The sequence below is a fragment of the Ambystoma mexicanum genome, chromosome 3p (assembly GCF_040938575.1).
Source record: "Ambystoma mexicanum isolate Mex_15411 chromosome 3p, UKY_AmexF1_1, whole genome shotgun sequence".
Classification (NCBI taxonomy): Eukaryota; Metazoa; Chordata; class Amphibia; order Caudata; family Ambystomatidae; genus Ambystoma; species Ambystoma mexicanum.
In genome coordinates, this window is record NC_090925.1 from 1,226,048,934 (window position 1) to 1,226,068,334 (window position 19,401).

The 19,401-nt window shown below is 50.1% G+C and overlaps 1 protein-coding gene across 1 annotated transcript in view; it reads left to right on the forward strand.

Moving 5' to 3' along the window:
• The window catches only part of RUFY1 (RUN and FYVE domain containing 1), a 1,926,102-nt gene that overhangs the window by 820,418 nt on the left and 1,086,283 nt on the right, over positions 1 to 19,401 (forward strand). The gene's annotated exons all lie outside the window — the stretch shown is intronic.

Genomic DNA, 19,401 nt, shown 5'->3' on the forward strand with positions numbered 1-19,401 from the left:
TCTATACTTTTTATAGCGAGGAATAGTCACCAGGCCAGTTGACAGAGATCTGAGATCTCGTAGGGGCTGGTACCAGTGTATCCTTTCAAACAGGTGAATGTTGTTATGGTGAAAAATGACCTTATGAAACAAACAAAGAGATTTAAAGCTAATGTGTTGCTTCACTGGAAGCCAGTGCAAGGCTATCAAACTGGTTAAGACATGGTCAACCTTTCGCAGTCCCAAAAACAGTCTTGCATCCATGTTCCGAACACTTTGCAGCCTTGACAACCGTTTGGCAGAGGTGCCCAAATAAATAGTCTAATTGGAAAGAAGAAAAAGGCATTTACTGCTGACACTCTTTGTGGCAAGAATAGAATAGGAGATAGTCATTTCAGTGTCCTGTGATGGAAGAAACAATTCTTGAACACTGAGGCAATTTGCTGGGCCAAATCTACTGTCTTTTAAGAGACACCATTCCACGCCAAGTTGCATAAATTGTGGGCTATGGTGCAGGGTGATCGCATCTTGTAAACCGAGGGGAGGTGGCCTGTTCTACTGGTGGGTTGCCAGGAGGGGGAAATCCATGAATCCTGAGAAGGTGCATGGGAATCATGGGTGGTAAGGTGATATGATATGTCATTTACAACGTGCCTGTACACAAGTGTTTCTAGGCATGACAAGACAAGGAGGTGTGGTGGGGGCAGAGGGAGGACAAGACAAACAATCTTACTAGGCCTTGTCATTCAGATCGTGCAAGCACGACATCGCAAAAGTGCAGGGGGAAGGTAGAGGGGGGGGGAGTGCCAGGGAGAGGGCAGGGGAAGTGCAATCAGGGCAGCAATGCTCTGAGTGAGTGCTGCCAGGGCGGTGCAGCTCTGGGGTAAGAGCAAGGAGGCAGGGGGCTGTAGATGTTACAGTTACTGCCCCTAAGTGTGCGGTAGGCCCGGAGGCAGTGCAGGGAAGACTGATCATGGAGGAGCCTGGTACCCAGTGAGACTATCGGGATAGCCAAGCAAGCAGGCAAGTGGTCAGCCGGGGAGATAGAGAGTAAACAGGAAGGTCTTAAGCGGGTTTTGTAACTTCAGGTGGTCTGGCTCGAGTTTGAGAGGGGCAGGGAGGCCATTCCACAGGGGGAGTCACCTGCAGTGGAGAGAGATCTACCCCCTCTCTGCCTGGAGAAGAGTCTGACCCTCAGAGAGTTGGAGGTAGCTGAGCGAAGGGCTCGAGAAGGAAGGTATTTTGGAAGAGAATGTTGGATGTGTCCCAACCCCAGAAAGTCTTGTGGACAATGCAGAGGGTCTTAAACTTGATCCTTGCAGTCACCGGGAGCCAGTGAAGAGATTTCAGGGCTGAAGAGATATGGTGCCTGGGCTTGAGGCCAAGGATAAGTCTTGCAGTCCTGTTCTGGATTAGTTGCAGAGGGCGAAGAGTAGAGAAAGGCAGATTGAGAAAGAGGCTGTTGCAGTAGTCCAGCCTAGAGAGAACCAGGGCTCTGGAGACAGTGATCTTCTGGGGGAAAGTAAGAAAAGGAAGACTACCTATGAGGAGGTGCAACTGGTTGTGGGCCTTCTTGGCAAGATCAGTGATGTGAGGAGAGAAGGAGAGAGTGGAATCGAAGATGACACCAAGGTTTTTTGCTTCACAGGAAGGCGAAGGAAGAGGGCCACAGAGGGCAGCCAAAGTGAGAGAGGGAATGCGGGAGCAGGGGTCCCAATGAGAGGGCTCCCTGATTTACTGGCATTAAGGCAGAGATCATTGGAGGCACACCAGTCTTGAATCAGGGATAGACAGGAATGAGTGAGAAAGGAGAGGAGTCTAAGGGAAGCCTGAAAGAGAGTGCAGTGTCATCCGCATAACACTGAACGTTAGAGGAGAAGGTAGAGATCAGGTGGGCCAAAGTGGCCAGGTAGAGATTGAAGAGCCAGGGTGATAGGCTAGAGCCCTGGGGAAAACCACATACGGAGAAAGAGGTGGTGGAGAGAAAGGGCCCAAGTTGAAGCTGGATGTCGGGTCTTGCCTCTCGCGTAGGTAGCACGCACTTCTGCCTCCCCTCAGAGTTTTCTGTCGCCTGTACTAGAGGTGACGCAGGTTGACTGCAACCCCCGTGGGGAAAGAGGGTTAGGGTCCACGGTTTGTATAGGTAGGGGATGTGGGGTAACCAGACAGAGGATTGTGGAGAGGTTATGGATGGTTAGGGGAAATAGGGTAAAACATGCTTCTTGGTTCTTTTTCATTGACTAGTATCCTTTCTGAGGCCCTTGCACACTGCTCACTCGCACATCTCACAGCAAAGCTTTGCCTTGGGGAGGTATGCAAGTTTTGGCACCTTCCCCACCCCCAATAGTGATGTGTGCAGACACGTATGTTAACTACCTACACAGTTCACCCAGTTTTCTCACTGGATATATATATATATATATATATAACTACACTTGTTACCAAGTTGTTGTCACTGGGTGTTACTACTCGGCAGTGGTCACTCAGTTGCCCCACTGGATGTGCACAGCTGTCTTTACATGCAGGACTCCCCTGCCATTATGTTAGTGACATGACATGCTAAGCATGAAATCATAACAAAGACTTAGCTTTGTGTTCTGCAGCTGTCAAGCATTGTGCAGGGCTCTCACTACTGCGGATCTGGTGCGATCTTGCCGCCAAGGATGCTGTGAGTCTATGAGAAAGGCACAATTATCAGTCTAAAGCTCTATTACTGTAAACGTTGCGATTGTTGCATGCAATCGTTATCAAGATAAGCAACCCAACACTGCGTAGTTGGTGATTCCCAGTTCCGGTTAGTGCTTCCACAAACATGCAGGGTTAATAGTTTCCCCAGCGGGTTAGTTAAATCAGAGACCAGCAAAGCCGCGTTACTTATCTGTGCTGAAGCGGGGCCTGTAATGAGGATCAGGCAGGCTCTGCCCCTGTGGTAAAGCTTGCTGGGGCTGGAGTTGAGGAGGAGAGGCTGCGGAAAATCTCTGTACTGCTTAGAAGCTCAAGCACAAACGTTCTTTCTGTGCGCGCAAAGCGCGCTGCCATGGGTGGGGCTCAGGGAAGGATCTGAACGCACATGTGCTCCTAGGGGACGTTGGGAGTTGTGGTTTCCTGCGCCACAGTCCCTGTATCTGGATTTCTTCTGTACTAGGTCTCTTTTCCTGTGTCCTAGTGTTCCTTTATGGTTGGCTCTGCCTGAATATAACAAGCTGCCCCTCCACCTGCACATGGGGCAAATGTGGCATCTGTGATGTTTGACACTTGCAAACTTCCCCATAATCGCCCCTAGACCACCATGGAGTAAATACTTGCGATCCCTACTGGCAATGGTGCCCCCAACTACATGCCTCCCATGCCCCTCCTCTTCCTGACACTGGGAGGGTTGTTCCAGAAGGAACGAGGTCAACCACTCCAGGGCCTGATCCGTAATGCCTTGGTTCTTACAGAGTCAATTAATCAGGTTGGCATGATTGACCATGTCAAAAGCAGAGGAAAGGTCTAGGAGGATGAGGACAGAAGTAATACTGGAATCAAGATTAGAGAGTAGATCTTCATGGGTGTTCAGGAGAGCAGTTTCCTTGCCTTTGGTGCTCTACGTGGGTTCTGGGAGAGGTAGAGGAGCGCGAGGACAGGATGAACTGGGTTTTAGAGGTGTAGTGAGAAGCCAGAGCCGTACAGAGGGCCTGAGAGGGATCAGGAGAGGTAGAGACTGCAGAAGGATTGGCCAGCTCCTTGCAGATTTTAATGAGTTTGGCCATGTTAGAGGCCACATGAGTCACGGGCTTGGATGTCGACTCTCTTCTTGGACAGGACAAAGAGTCTGTATTGCCTTTGTAGCAGGCGGCAGGCCAGTTTGTCAGATGATGCGCCCGAAGCCCTCCACTTCCTCTCAGCCACTCTGCACTTGCTTTTCAGGGCGGCGAGGTTAGAGTCATACTAAGAGTTGCACTTGAAGGTAGGCTTCAGACGGATTCTCATGACAGGGGCAAGGATGTCCAGAACGTTGGAGATAGAAAGATGCAGGTTCGAGAGGGCTTGGTCAGAGTGTGAGTCAGTAGCAGGAGTAAAAACACAAAAACCGTAGATGTAGCTCGCAGAGCAAACTCAAGGTCTCCCAACAATGAAGCGTGTGGTAAAAATGAGCATGTGAATACATGCCAGACCCATGGTGGAGAACAATAGTTACAGTTATGTAACTAGTTCCTTAACTGACATTTATCTTCAGCGGTCTTAATGGCGGAGAGCCTCCAGGCAGCCCCTTCCAAAGTGCATTGATTAACCTGCCAGGTCGGCAGCCGGGCCGGTTAGTGGTGGTGGTAGCGATCCATTGAATGCAACACGGGGCCATGCGTAGTGTCGTGGCCACCCATGTAATGGCGACCTCTGTGAGGAGACACTTGTTGATGCGCCCATACACAAATTAACGCTTACTGCAGCGTTGTCCCGGGCACCCAGCAGGGAGCGCACTCACTGTGCAAGGTGGACCCTTTGCCCTCGAAAGTCTTTGTTCCTATGCCTTATAACTGCAGTCTGCACCACTCTTAATGCTGGCACACTTCACGTCCCTCCTCTGGTTCGTTTATCAGCCTCAACCTGGACCAGGCGTGCAGTTGCGCCACCAATCTGCTGCCAAGTGATTCCTGCAGGGAATTCACTTACAGTGGGTCGATATACACCCTCTAGGCAGAGTTATTGGTCGCACAGATGTTCCCGGGCTGTGGAGCTCCCGGATCAGGCAACCATCTTAAGCCTTGCGCCACAGCGCCCCCCGAAAAGAACGCTCAAGTGCAGACATTTACAAAAAACGTTCACAAATTGTTCAATCTATTATATATTGTTTCGATGAGGTTATGTTTGTTCTGCGCAATAGATGAAGCTGCAGTTATTTGAATTTTGCATTCCTTCCGATTCCTTCTTTACACAAGGGACATATTCTTCCGTGTCAATTAACTTAAGTCAGAAGTCGAGTTGCTTTTTGCCGGATTGTTTTCCACTTGTTTTACAGCATAATGCAAATGGAAAGTTAGGGTATGGTATCTAGAGGGTGGGGGCATAAGGGAGAGTGTGGGTCTCCACAATCATTTTGCATAAAAATGTGGTGAATTTGGTAAAACAAATCAGCAAAAGTGTAGGTCCGTGCAAAAAAAGAGTCGCCAAACATTCATATATCCATAATTTTATCCCATTTTTTTGCGGTCGCCTCTCGTGTATTGTTAGACAAAGCTTTACTTGGTTGTACGTCTGTTAATCCCCACATTTTCAAACCCGTGTCCAACCGATCAGCACTTTTAAAATGAATCGGAAATGCCATGCTGGTCCACTGGTTGTCAGATTAAAAGTACACTGTAGTAGTCAATATCCTAAATGAAATAACCTGCAGTTGCTACTGGGGTGCCACTTGGTGCTTTAATGGACATAAAATTGCCTTAAATTCTGCTTTTGCTGGTGCCCCCCCCCCCAAACCCCAGGCTCTCCTTACTGTGTCAGACCATCCCAACAATGCACCCCCCACCCATTTAGTGCAAGCCATATCTGCTTCCAGCCGCGAGCACTAGGTGCACTCGAAGGCACTGGCCGGAGCCTGTGGGGTGCACTTGTGTGTCATTTTACCGTGCCCCTTCAGTCTCCTCCAAAATTCAAATCAACATAATTGATGCATTGAAAAGGAAGACTACCTATGAGGAGGTGCAACTGGTTGTGGGCCTTCTTGGCAAGATCAGTGATGTGAGGAGAGAAGGAGAGAGTGGAATCGAAGATGACACCAAGGTTTTTTGCTTCACAGGAAGGCGAAGGAAGAGGGCCACAGAGGGCAGCCAAAGTGAGAGAGGGAATGCGGGAGCAGGGGTCCCAATGAGAGGGCTCCCTGATTTACTGGCATTAAGGCAGAGATCATTGGAGGCACACCAGTCTTGAATCAGGGATAGACAGGAATGAGTGAGAAAGGAGAGGAGTCTAAGGGAAGCCTGAAAGAGAGTGCAGTGTCATCCGCATAACACTGAACGTTAGAGGAGAAGGTAGAGATCAGGTGGGCCAAAGTGGCCAGGTAGAGATTGAAGAGCCAGGGTGATAGGCTAGAGCCCTGGGGAAAACCACATACGGAGAAAGAGGTGGTGGAGAGAAAGGGCCCAAGTTGAAGCTGGATGTCGGGTCTTGCCTCTCGCGTAGGTAGCACGCACTTCTGCCTCCCCTCAGAGTTTTCTGTCGCCTGTACTAGAGGTGACGCAGGTTGACTGCAACCCCCGTGGGGAAAGAGGGTTAGGGTCCACGGTTTGTATAGGTAGGGGATGTGGGGTAACCAGACAGAGGATTGTGGAGAGGTTATGGATGGTTAGGGGAAATAGGGTAAAACATGCTTCTTGGTTCTTTTTCATTGACTAGTATCCTTTCTGAGGCCCTTGCACACTGCTCACTCGCACATCTCACAGCAAAGCTTTGCCTTGGGGAGGTATGCAAGTTTTGGCACCTTCCCCACCCCCAATAGTGATGTGTGCAGACACGTATGTTAACTACCTACACAGTTCACCCAGTTTTCTCACTGGATATATATATATATATATATATATATAACTACACTTGTTACCAAGTTGTTGTCACTGGGTGTTACTACTCGGCAGTGGTCACTCAGTTGCCCCACTGGATGTGCACAGCTGTCTTTACATGCAGGACTCCCCTGCCATTATGTTAGTGACATGACATGCTAAGCATGAAATCATAACAAAGACTTAGCTTTGTGTTCTGCAGCTGTCAAGCATTGTGCAGGGCTCTCACTACTGCGGATCTGGTGCGATCTTGCCGCCAAGGATGCTGTGAGTCTATGAGAAAGGCACAATTATCAGTCTAAAGCTCTATTACTGTAAACGTTGCGATTGTTGCATGCAATCGTTATCAAGATAAGCAACCCAACACTGCGTAGTTGGTGATTCCCAGTTCCGGTTAGTGCTTCCACAAACATGCAGGGTTAATAGTTTCCCCAGCGGGTTAGTTAAATCAGAGACCAGCGAAGCCGCGTTACTTATCTGTGCTGAAGCGGGGCCTGTAATGAGGATCAGGCAGGCTCTGCCCCTGTGGTAAAGCTTGCTGGGGCTGGAGTTGAGGAGGAGAGGCTGCGGAAAATCTCTGTACTGCTTAGAAGCTCAAGCACAAACGTTCTTTCTGTGCGCGCAAAGCGCGCTGCCATGGGTGGGGCTCAGGGAAGGATCTGAACGCACATGTGCTCCTAGGGGACGTTGGGAGTTGTGGTTTCCTGCGCCACAGTCCCTGTATCTGGATTTCTTCTGTACTAGGTCTCTTTTCCTGTGTCCTAGTGTTCCTTTATGGTTGGCTCTGCCTGAATATAACAAGCTGCCCCTCCACCTGCACATGGGGCAAATGTGGCATCTGTGATGTTTGACACTTGCAAACTTCCCCATAATCGCCCCTAGACCACCATGGAGTAAATACTTGCGATCCCTACTGGCAATGGTGCCCCCAACTACATGCCTCCCATGCCCCTCCTCTTCCTGACACTGGGAGGGTTGTTCCAGAAGGAACGAGGTCAACCACTCCAGGGCCTGATCCGTAATGCCTTGGTTCTTACAGAGTCAATTAATCAGGTTGGCATGATTGACCATGTCAAAAGCAGAGGAAAGGTCTAGGAGGATGAGGACAGAAGTAATACTGGAATCAAGATTAGAGAGTAGATCTTCATGGGTGTTCAGGAGAGCAGTTTCCTTGCCTTTGGTGCTCTACGTGGGTTCTGGGAGAGGTAGAGGAGCGCGAGGACAGGATGAACTGGGTTTTAGAGGTGTAGTGAGAAGCCAGAGCCGTACAGAGGGCCTGAGAGGGATCAGGAGAGGTAGAGACTGCAGAAGGATTGGCCAGCTCCTTGCAGATTTTAATGAGTTTGGCCATGTTAGAGGCCACATGAGTCACGGGCTTGGATGTCGACTCTCTTCTTGGACAGGACAAAGAGTCTGTATTGCCTTTGTAGCAGGCGGCAGGCCAGTTTGTCAGATGATGCGCCCGAAGCCCTCCACTTCCTCTCAGCCACTCTGCACTTGCTTTTCAGGGCGGCGAGGTTAGAGTCATACTAAGAGTTGCACTTGAAGGTAGGCTTCAGACGGATTCTCATGACAGGGGCAAGGATGTCCAGAACGTTGGAGATAGAAAGATGCAGGTTCGAGAGGGCTTGGTCAGAGTGTGAGTCAGTAGCAGGAGTAAAAACACAAAAACCGTAGATGTAGCTCGCAGAGCAAACTCAAGGTCTCCCAACAATGAAGCGTGTGGTAAAAATGAGCATGTGAATACATGCCAGACCCATGGTGGAGAACAATAGTTACAGTTATGTAACTAGTTCCTTAACTGACATTTATCTTCAGCGGTCTTAATGGCGGAGAGCCTCCAGGCAGCCCCTTCCAAAGTGCATTGATTAACCTGCCAGGTCGGCAGCCGGGCCGGTTAGTGGTGGTGGTAGCGATCCATTGAATGCAACACGGGGCCATGCGTAGTGTCGTGGCCACCCATGTAATGGCGACCTCTGTGAGGAGACACTTGTTGATGCGCCCATACACAAATTAACGCTTACTGCAGCGTTGTCCCGGGCACCCAGCAGGGAGCGCACTCACTGTGCAAGGTGGACCCTTTGCCCTCGAAAGTCTTTGTTCCTATGCCTTATAACTGCAGTCTGCACCACTCTTAATGCTGGCACACTTCACGTCCCTCCTCTGGTTCGTTTATCAGCCTCAACCTGGACCAGGCGTGCAGTTGCGCCACCAATCTGCTGCCAAGTGATTCCTGCAGGGAATTCACTTACAGTGGGTCGATATACACCCTCTAGGCAGAGTTATTGGTCGCACAGATGTTCCCGGGCTGTGGAGCTCCCGGATCAGGCAACCATCTTAAGCCTTGCGCCACAGCGCCCCCCGAAAAGAACGCTCAAGTGCAGACATTTACAAAAAACGTTCACAAATTGTTCAATCTATTATATATTGTTTCGATGAGGTTATGTTTGTTCTGCGCAATAGATGAAGCTGCAGTTATTTGAATTTTGCATTCCTTCCGATTCCTTCTTTACACAAGGGACATATTCTTCCGTGTCAATTAACTTAAGTCAGAAGTCGAGTTGCTTTTTGCCGGATTGTTTTCCACTTGTTTTACAGCATAATGCAAATGGAAAGTTAGGGTATGGTATCTAGAGGGTGGGGGCATAAGGGAGAGTGTGGGTCTCCACAATCATTTTGCATAAAAATGTGGTGAATTTGGTAAAACAAATCAGCAAAAGTGTAGGTCCGTGCAAAAAAAGAGTCGCCAAACATTCATATATCCATAATTTTATCCCATTTTTTTGCGGTCGCCTCTCGTGTATTGTTAGACAAAGCTTTACTTGGTTGTACGTCTGTTAATCCCCACATTTTCAAACCCGTGTCCAACCGATCAGCACTTTTAAAATGAATCGGAAATGCCATGCTGGTCCACTGGTTGTCAGATTAAAAGTACACTGTAGTAGTCAATATCCTAAATGAAATAACCTGCAGTTGCTACTGGGGTGCCACTTGGTGCTTTAATGGACATAAAATTGCCTTAAATTCTGCTTTTGCTGGTGCCCCCCCCCCCAAACCCCAGGCTCTCCTTACTGTGTCAGACCATCCCAACAATGCACCCCCCACCCATTTAGTGCAAGCCATATCTGCTTCCAGCCGCGAGCACTAGGTGCACTCGAAGGCACTGGCCGGAGCCTGTGGGGTGCACTTGTGTGTCATTTTACCGTGCCCCTTCAGTCTCCTCCAAAATTCAAATCAACATAATTGATGCATTTGTGGGTATATATATATATATATATATATATATGGTTTTTTTTAATATTGCTTTATTGCAATTTTAAAATACAAATACAAACGAGAGGGAACCCCTCCTTATGGGTAGCCCATGCCACAAAACAGCAACAACATGATAGAACCCCAACACTGTGCCACAATGAGGCACCCTGCAAGTCGTCTTCCTAAAGGTGGGTAAAAAAATGTAATTGAATGACGTAGATGTCCGTGCTAAGTGCTCTCCAGGGTCACTCAGTACTACCCACCACCCCTGCCAACCTCCTGGGCCACCACCAGTCCTGGACCATAACAACCAGCCCACACAAGTCAATGCAAGTCGTAACTTGTATCATTAACAGACCCCCTGACTTATTGAACATGTCACACACCATAACAGGGCCCAATTGTCACGGCAAATGCACCCATTACTGTGGTAGAAAACACATGTGCGCTGTGGGTCTAGGAGATGCCAAACCGAATGGAAAGTCCCCCTGCACCAACATGCCTCATCCCTCAACTCGGGTGGATGATGGCGCCCTGGGCACTGTTGCAAGCAACCTCTCTGCACGCTCAGCACCCCAGAAAATGTAGCCTTTTCAGTTCCATGTGACCTTCAATCTAGCTGGCCTGAGCAGTCCTGGCTCAATCCCTCGCGCCAACAAAGATGACTTGATGAAATGTAACCTCTTCCTTCTCTTCTCCATCGCTGGTGCCAGTTCGGGGAAGACATGGACCGTGTGCTCTTGGAATGTCAGAGACTTCTTAGCTGCCACTGCCTTCAGAACCATTTCTCTGTCCTGAGCTTCAAAAAACCTGACAATGAGCATCGGGCCCACCAATGTATCTGGAGGCAGACTGGAGGTGGGGGACTTAATATGATAACATTTATCCATATACAGGGTCCTCCGCTTTCAAGCCCAGCACCTCGGGAAAGCAGATGGCTAAAAAACCTGTGGGGTCATCCGCCTTTGGCTCCAGATACGCACGTGCCACATTTTCTGGGTATTCCAGACTGGACTCCATTGCCAGGTGCCCTTTAACCACAGCCTCAACATCATGCCTGGTGCGCTGCACCAAAGGTAACATCTGGGCACATTGTCGATCCATTTTGTCCACTCTCTGCTCTAACGTGTCAGGCCTTGTTTCAAACTGGGCCACTTTTTCAATCATTTTGTCAAATTTGTTTTCAAGCCGTGACATAGACTCCTCAATCCTGCCCAATGTGGTTATCACATGGTCCTGTGCTGCTGCCTTTTCCTATCTACCCTGCGGTGAGAAAAAGTCTGCCCTGACCTCCCACTAGATTTCCCCAAAGCCATTTCCCCCACCTTGTTTCTTCCCGTTTTCTCCACACTCCAGGCGGATGAACACGTTTACAGGGAAAGGGTGCCCATCAACTAGCCAGCAGAAACCACTGATCAAGTCACAGCAGTTCCCTTAGTCGAGCACCCCCCTGTTGGCTCATCAAAAAGTCACTCCGGCAATGGGGCCACACTGAGCAAAATCGCTTTCTCCAAGCCAGAATCAGACCCTTCAATCCCACCAGGTACGGTCTCCTCCTCCTCTTCTTGGCTCCCTCCTAGTACAAGGACAGGCCCCTCCCCCAGACGGTGCAGGGCCCCCGCTTCCACGCTGGTTGGCCAGAATTTGTCCCAAACTGGAGACAACCCTCCTCCACCTCTTAACAGAGTCCAGTACAGTCCCTCACAGTTATGATCGCCACAGCAGTGCTCCGAATCCGCATCTACGTATAAAATAGCCCCCTGTACTGCCACTATTCATGTTGCCCTCCACGCACCCCTGCACGCTGGAGTTTGTTCTCTTGCAAGCATGCAGGTCCCGCAAACTGGTGGCGGCACACTTTCTGCTGATCGCCCACTTCGTTCACCCATCTGCAGGCCGGGTCGCCGTGACCCACGGCTGCAGAGGGTATGCCTGTGTGCCCCGATTCCCGCTCCTCACTCAGGTTTCGACGTCGGACACCCAGCGCTCAATACCGGGAGATCGTGGCTCGCCTCAGTCCAGGCACCTCTGGCATGTGCCATCTGTGCACCCTCGTGGCGCTGCAGGCCTCCTCCACCAACCCGATCTCTCTGCCCCCAATATCTCAATCGGGCCAAGAGTTAGACAGCCACTGCCTCTGGGTTCACAGTCACCACCGGCATCCCGGGCTGGCCCCTTAGCTTGCTCAGGCAGTCATGGCACGGCTTTCCTCCCTGTTCAGGAGCTACAGAGGATGGCGGCCATCTTCATCGGGCTCTCGAGCACCGCCCCTTGTGGGAATATTTTAAATACAAAAGAGAGACAAGTTAACGTTAAACTTTAATTGCATTCTTTATGTAACATTTTATTTTTATCTGACCATCAAAAGACAAGTCAACCAGTTTTCCATATCAACTACTTTTGCATGTCAATGAGTCTTTGTTTAGCAGTATAGCACGTCTATGAAATCGCTGTTTAGAAGAAGACTCAAAACCCTTTATTTGGGGTGTACAACTAGTTTACTATTCCCTCTTAACTCCATCATTGACTGCATTATATTTATAATTTTAGCTGTGTTGGGGAACCCTTCTAAATTGGCCTATTGCACAAAATGACAGTTGAGTTTATTGTATCTACATCTTGTATTCATGGGTGCAGAAAATCCATTTGTAAATATGACTATTATTTTTCACAATTGCTACCTTTCCATCCCACAAAATCCCTTTCCCTTGCTGCTTTCTCACAGTGACTAAATGTTCTTATTTTATTTCCACGGTGTAAAACCTTTATTCCCACAGTGTATAATATTGCCCAAGAGTTGAACACAAGACAGTGAGGCTGGTTGGTTGGATAGACAAACGAGGAATGCAGTTTTCTAATGGATACCTCCCTCCCACAGATTGCTCATCTTAAAATGTAACCTCTCCAGTGCCAGCTGCCTTAAGAAACTTTCAACCATCAGAATGCGCAGTGCATCTCTGTATCAGCTCTGCTCGGCACTGTTTGGTATCCATGATGCCAGATGTGATGCCTGTCGCACTTATATATGTCTATATAGAGCCATCAGCGTCCCACGACCTCAGTTGCTTTTATCTGTGCACCCAGTGTGCTCCTTTGGAATGTCATGTTCTTTTGCTTTTTTTTTTAACTGTCATGCCTAATACTCTGAGACCTCAGCCATTAAATCCTGCAAGATGTGCAGGGTGATATACATCTGTGTCTAATCCTATTCCCCCCAAAAGCCTTGGATTTGTTGCCTTGGAGAGGAATCTGCCTTGGAGAGGATTCTGTCAATCAATGCATTCCCGTACCCTACCTGGAGCATGCCACAAAGATTTATACCTTCATTCACAACGGTGGGAAGAGGACCCCATCAAAGTCAGAAATATCAGATCCTTCTTCCAAGAAGGCCAGAGTATTTGAGGAGCAGCCTGAAAAGGAGCAGTTTTCAAATGCTGCCAAGAAGGACAAATAAAAACAGCAGCAGAGTAGAGGTGTTGCTCTCCCATTGACACCTTGGGGCATCACTTCTCTTTGTCTTCTTCCAGAAAAAGATGTGGTCACTCCACTTCAGAGGAATCACTGCATGTTGGTGTCACTTCACCTCAAAGGAATCACTATCTGCATTAAAAGTACATTTCCCCAAAAGCTAACCCGTTCCAGACCAGCAGGAGGGTGTGCGGCTTAAGATGCTTGACATCTTCAGCATTAGCACCTGTGGTGGAACCTGGTCCTGTATAACAAGGGCCTACATCTGCTTCTTGAAGCTGGCAGAGGCATTGCATTGGCCATTAACATGATACCCGCTTGCTCAGTTCCAGCCCCTCCGGTGGAGATGGCTCCCATCCAGAACCACTTGGCTTTGTCTTCAATTAAGGAAGCTGCAATGCTGCTTCCAAGGATCCTGCTCCCTGAGACCGCATCAGTTTATTTTAAAAATGGAGCAGATCTTTTGATGAAGACTGTGACCACATCCATTATTGGTTTGAAGCCCTTTGTCTCTGGTGAGTTGGAGGACTTCCTTGAGGAGTAATATGGGCAGGTTAAGTGTCTTGCTGTGCTGGCCTCCAATTTGCAAGATGCCATTGGGTTGGTCACCACCCTGGAGCTTGATTTTATGCACGCTTTGGTCTATGACAGGCCTCCTATTTTTTTTCAAAAAGACCATTGCCAAGATTGTGGAACCCTTAGGGTTGTCTGCTCCCACAAAGCCCATGTCAAGTTTTACCTAGCAGACATTCCCTAACGGGATCCTTCTAGGGAAACCCTTCCCACCTTCAGTCTACCTTGGTGTGCCCTTGTGTTGGCCTTCGCTTCTGCTAAGAAGCACCGACTGGATCCAGAGAATCCAGGGTTTTTGTCAAACCACCCCAGGTCTGAGAGCCGATGGGGTGGGCCTCCACTAAGGGGTCAACATCAGTCAAATATCCTTCTTTACCCGCAGACAGGGACAGTAAGAAGCTGGGTATGCCATGGGACATAAGGTCTTTGCTTTTAGAAGGTGAAGAGATATCAACATAACCAGCGCCTTAGGCAAGTACACCCATATTCTGAGAGTGTAATCTCTGAGGCGACTGAGAAGTTGGAGATAAAGGATGAGTTTGCCTCTCTGGTGGAGGATGGAAGAGGCTGTACAACAGATTATGCAATCTGGTCTGGATATAGTCACTGGTTATCACATGCAATGGGTACTGGGTCTGTCTTGCACAGATATTCCTGTATGAGGTCATCCGGGTGCACCCCGGGTATTGGCTAAACTTCTTGACATGTCTTTTTATGGCAACAAGCTATTGGGGTGAAATCCAATGAGTCCTTGGAGAAAGTTAAGGTCTCCAAGGCCACGGCTAAATTCTTGGGTTTAGCTTTTCAACAGCCAGCTGACTCTGCACCCAAAGGCTGTTCATATTGGCCCTTCACATTTTTTGCCCACCATGGTATGGGCCTGGTGCCCACTGGCAAGCAGGCCCGGCAGTGTTTGCCCGTCCCAGTAGAGGCAGTGGTTTACAGAGGTGGGGCTCCCTCTTCCACTGACCCCTGGGCAACCCCTAATATAAAAGTGCTTTTGACAGAATTCATTGCCCTTCCTGGACCGTATGGAACAAGTGGAAGCATCTTTACTACGGAGTAAGACTTCCTCCAAGATGCCGTACATTCTGTTCCATTTTTCTCAGGGCTGAGAAATAATGTAGCAGTTCCACTACGGCTGCTGGACTCCCGGATTACTAGTCATGTGGCATGCGATCAGGAAGAAAAGGTTATGGGGAAGGTAAGATGCTGCGTTGCTACTTTGTAGATAGGCTAGTTTGCTAAATCTCCTTCCCTTCCAGGCTAGCTCCTCGCTCGTCTCCCTCCTTATACTTGCTTCCCTCTCTACCTGCCTGGCTATCCTTTTGCTACGCTGCTTTGGCATTCAGTGCCCCGTTTTCTCTTTTCCGCTTTCAGCGCTTTCTGGAATTCCATCAAGTCTCCTCTGTCAGCCGATCGCGTGGCCGCTAAAATCCCGTCATTTCTGCCACTGTGACAACCCTTACCGGAGTCCTACAGAGAGCGAGAACGGAACCCCACGTTGCAGTGAATTACTTCTCCAGTGTTCAGTCTGTACAACGTCCGACGACACACCACAAGAGAAACCGACCAAGGCAAAGGGTTTTTTCTCCATTGAACAGAGGTTTTCCCTTTGACCACACAATCTCCTGATTCCTTCAGGGACCGGATGGTAAAGGGGAGTTTATCCATATACAGTTAGCTACATCTCCTTCCAGACTCTACAGGTCAGTGCAAGCTATTGTTCAAGCTGACAGCTTTAGTGTGAACTTTCTCCATCCTGCCCCAATGGGAGGGAGGATGTCCATCTTTGAGTGGCATCACACCACCTCTGATAAGTTGTTTCTCAGGGTTGCTGACTTCCCTTCATCTAACACCCCCTCAAGACCATCCTTCACACTCTTCTGCGTACTCACGACTCTCTCTTTTTGGATGAGATTTGACAGCATTTGGCAAAGTATGCCATAATGCTGATACCCACCTCAGAAAGAAGAGGAAGGCAAGTATTCTTTGTATGTTCTGTTGCTGAAGAAAGACGGGGAGCCTGATTTCATCATAGCTCTGAGGTTCGTAAATTTCTATTTGTGTAGGGACAAATTGAAGATGGTCACCTTACCCCAGAGCCTTCAGGTGGGTGAGCTGCAGGTCTGGTTATTGTCACTGGACCTTCACAACACCTACTTCCCTGTGCCGATGCATCTGAAGAACAAGAAATACCTGAGCACTCGTTACTGGTCCAAGGCCCTTCCTTTTGCCTTAACACAGCCCCCATGGCCTTCACCAAGGTGTTGGTCACGTGTCTCAGGAGGGAAAGGGTTAATGTCACTAACTAGACGACTGTCTCATTCTAGCTTGCATCCCAGATCTGTTTTCTCCCAACCTGCACCACACCTGTCATCTGCACAGCCTGTGTTTCTCCTTGAACTTTAGATGTTCTACATCACACCGTCATAGTACCTCCGGTTCCTTGAGGCGGTTCTGGACACTCACTGGGGTAGGCCCTTCCCTCCCGAGAAACAAGTGGAAAGTATTTTACAGCTGGTTCTTCACTTCCAACCCCTTAGTCTGGTCCCAGACTCTGCCTTCCTGCTTCTTTGTGGTGCCATAAGACTGGCGCAGCCTCAGGTTGCTGTGGCGCAACTTCAATGCCAGTTGGTTTAGTGTCAGGGCAGCATTTCATACCTCTTGCATGTCTCAAACAAAGTACCGCTCATGTGGTGGGTCCAACTGGAAAATATCCTGAGGGGAGACCCTCTACGGCACCCATGGTCTCAACTGATAGTGTTCACAGATGCTTCACTGAAAGGTAGCTACAGTCAGAGGAATGTGGCCCCATGTATAAGGCACAGAAGTGTATCAATTTACTGGAGCTACGAGCAATCAAACTGGCAGTGGTGACTTTCTTTGCTTCCCTCCATGCAGGGCAATTGTGTTCTTATTCTGCAGGAGAACAATGTGGCCATGCATTACCTCAACAGATGAGGTCATGTGGGGTCGCTGCCACTTTGCAGGGAAGCAATGTGACTGTGACTGTGGGCGTGGGCTCTGGAGTAAAATGTCTGTCGGTTGACAGAGCAGAGAACATGGTTTTGGATTCCTTTGGCAGACAAGTGTCGGCTTCCCAGTTCTGCCAGGGAGATATGGACAAGATTTGTACTCTTTTGGAAACCCTCAGGTGCACCTCTTGGCCACCAGTGTCCACAAGAAGTGCATGTTCTCCTGCAGGGAGTTTCACCTATGGGGAGTTCTGGGGGAAGCATTGATTATAGAGTAGAAGCTTGATCTCCTCTATGCATTCCTGCCGATCACTGTTATTCTGTGGGTTGTCTGGAGATACTGGAAGTTTGGCTCCACCATGATCTAAAGGTCTGGTCTCTTTGTTTTGTCTGATCTCTTCTGTTTTTGATTATATGCTGTCCTTGACCCAACAGGGCCTTCAGATTAGTACTATGAAGGGGTGCGCGGCTGCTTTATTGGTCTTTAAGAAGACCCCAAGCATGCTCACATTTTACCTTGCCTATTTCCATGCTGCTTTTGGACTATCCACTCAGTTTCGAGCATTATAGTTTATTGTCCCTATCTGGGATTTGAACCTTTTTCTCCAGCATGGGGTCTGGCATGGATTCACATGCTCATGAATATTCCCCGTCGTCAGGCCGGGAATCCTCGGTATAGAAAAAATCAGTATCAGTTTCGTTTCTGATCTGTCTTTCTCAGTAGTAACCAATCACTGGTCTCTGGGTCATACTGCCCCCAGCCAATGACTGCCCTCTCCCTAAGCCCCACCCCTGGCAGCCATCCTCAGATTTTTACCGCACGTTCAAGTGTTGGGAGTCCTCGTGCTTAGCTCTCGAGCTTTTGCTGCGTTTTCGCACTTTTTCAGGAGATTTTCTAATTTTTTCAGTTAAAAGAGCCTCGAGCTCCACGGTTTCTACTTCCGATCAACAGGGATCCGTTTCTGAGTTTTCTACGCCCCTCAAGGGTGAAGATTTCGTCGAGTTACGCTTTTGGAGGATTCCAGACGTTCCGAGGCCTACCCCGGACATGGCCCAGGAGAAAGGGAGCTCGATGCCCGGGAAGCTATTCAGGACCTGCCCTGGATGCCAGCTTCAGAACGTTTTCAAGGAGGACGAGCATTCGTTATGCCTCTACTGTCTCCATGAGGACAAGACGCACAAGGAAAAGGACTGCGCGTTTTGTGGAAACATGTCGGAGCGGACCATGAAGGATCGCCACCTCCGTCTCTCCAACTGGCTGGAAGGTAAGAGCCCGCCAGGCGAGAAGAAGAAGAAGAAGTCCGAGCGGTCTTCTAAGTCCTGTGAGGGTGCTCCGGCGACGGGGGCCCAACAAAAGGCTAAGCACCGCGGGCACCGGGAGCGCCGAACGGTCAGGCTCCTTGGCTGCCAGGCAGGGCACACCCTCCCCGGCGCCATCGACCACGAGCCAACGCTCTGGCTCGGGTAAGAGGAAGTCCGAGAACCCGGCGCAGCTTCTGGAGAGGCCCCGGTCGAACTCGAAGACTCCGGCAGAGGGGGAGCGAGGCTCGGACCCTCCCCCGAAGGTGAAGGCCCCAGGCTTACAGAAGGTGACGTTGGCCGTGATTCACCCTGCTAGGACCTCGATTGAGGATGTCGCCACGGCCCTGGCTCAGCCTGTGGAGGCTACACCAGTGGAGGCGCCCTCAGGTACCAGAGCCTCCCTGCCACCGCGGAGGGAGTCGTCTTTCAGGCCCATCGAGAAGACCCCCACGAAGTCCTCGTTGGAAGGGGGGGAGGGGGTGGTGGCCGTCGCGGATACGGACACAACCTCTGAAGAGGAGCTCATCCAAGTCGTGGAGGAGACCCAGCCCATCGGGAGGGATCCCGATGAGGGCGACGACGAGGGCGACGGTGATGCAGACGAGGCTTCTCAAGAGCCCTCACGCCCGTCGTTTCCGGCGCCGCAGGACACCTTGGCTGCCATTTTGTCAGCCATCCAGTCCTTATGCTCGGAGATAAGGACTAGGTTGCCCCTTCCCCCGACGGAGGAGCCTGAGCCAGACCCGACGGAGGAGCCGGAGCCAGGACCTTCTGGGAGCCCACCGCCTAAGAGGAGGAGGAGGACGCATCCTAGGCCTCCTCTCCCGCCCCTGCGGCCTTCTCTGCCTTCCCCCCGGTCCACTACCCACGGGGATGATACAGGCATGGACACGACTACGACGGGTATGGATGACAACGGAGGCGACGACGGGACGTGCACCCCATGACCCCCTGCCCGGGCGTCCCCGCCCGACGAGATTGCATCCTTCCATGCAATGATCTCCAGGGCATCCAAGCTCTTGCAGCTCTGCCCCGAGGAAAAGGAGGGGTTCCTTTACCAGCGGCGCGAGGCTAAAAGGAAGACGGTCCTCGCCGTACCGCTTCTTGATGACATCTGGGATGAGGGGCTCGCCCTCCTCAAGAACCCTGCCACGGCTCCTACGAAGAGGGACCGGTACGAGAAGAAGTACCGGGTCCCCGACGCTGCCCCCTTGTGCCTTAGGGCGCAACCTACCCCGGACTCGGTCGTTTCGGCGACGGCCAAGAAGAAAGCAGGGGGGGCATCGGCCTCGACTTCAACCTCCCCTCCGGAC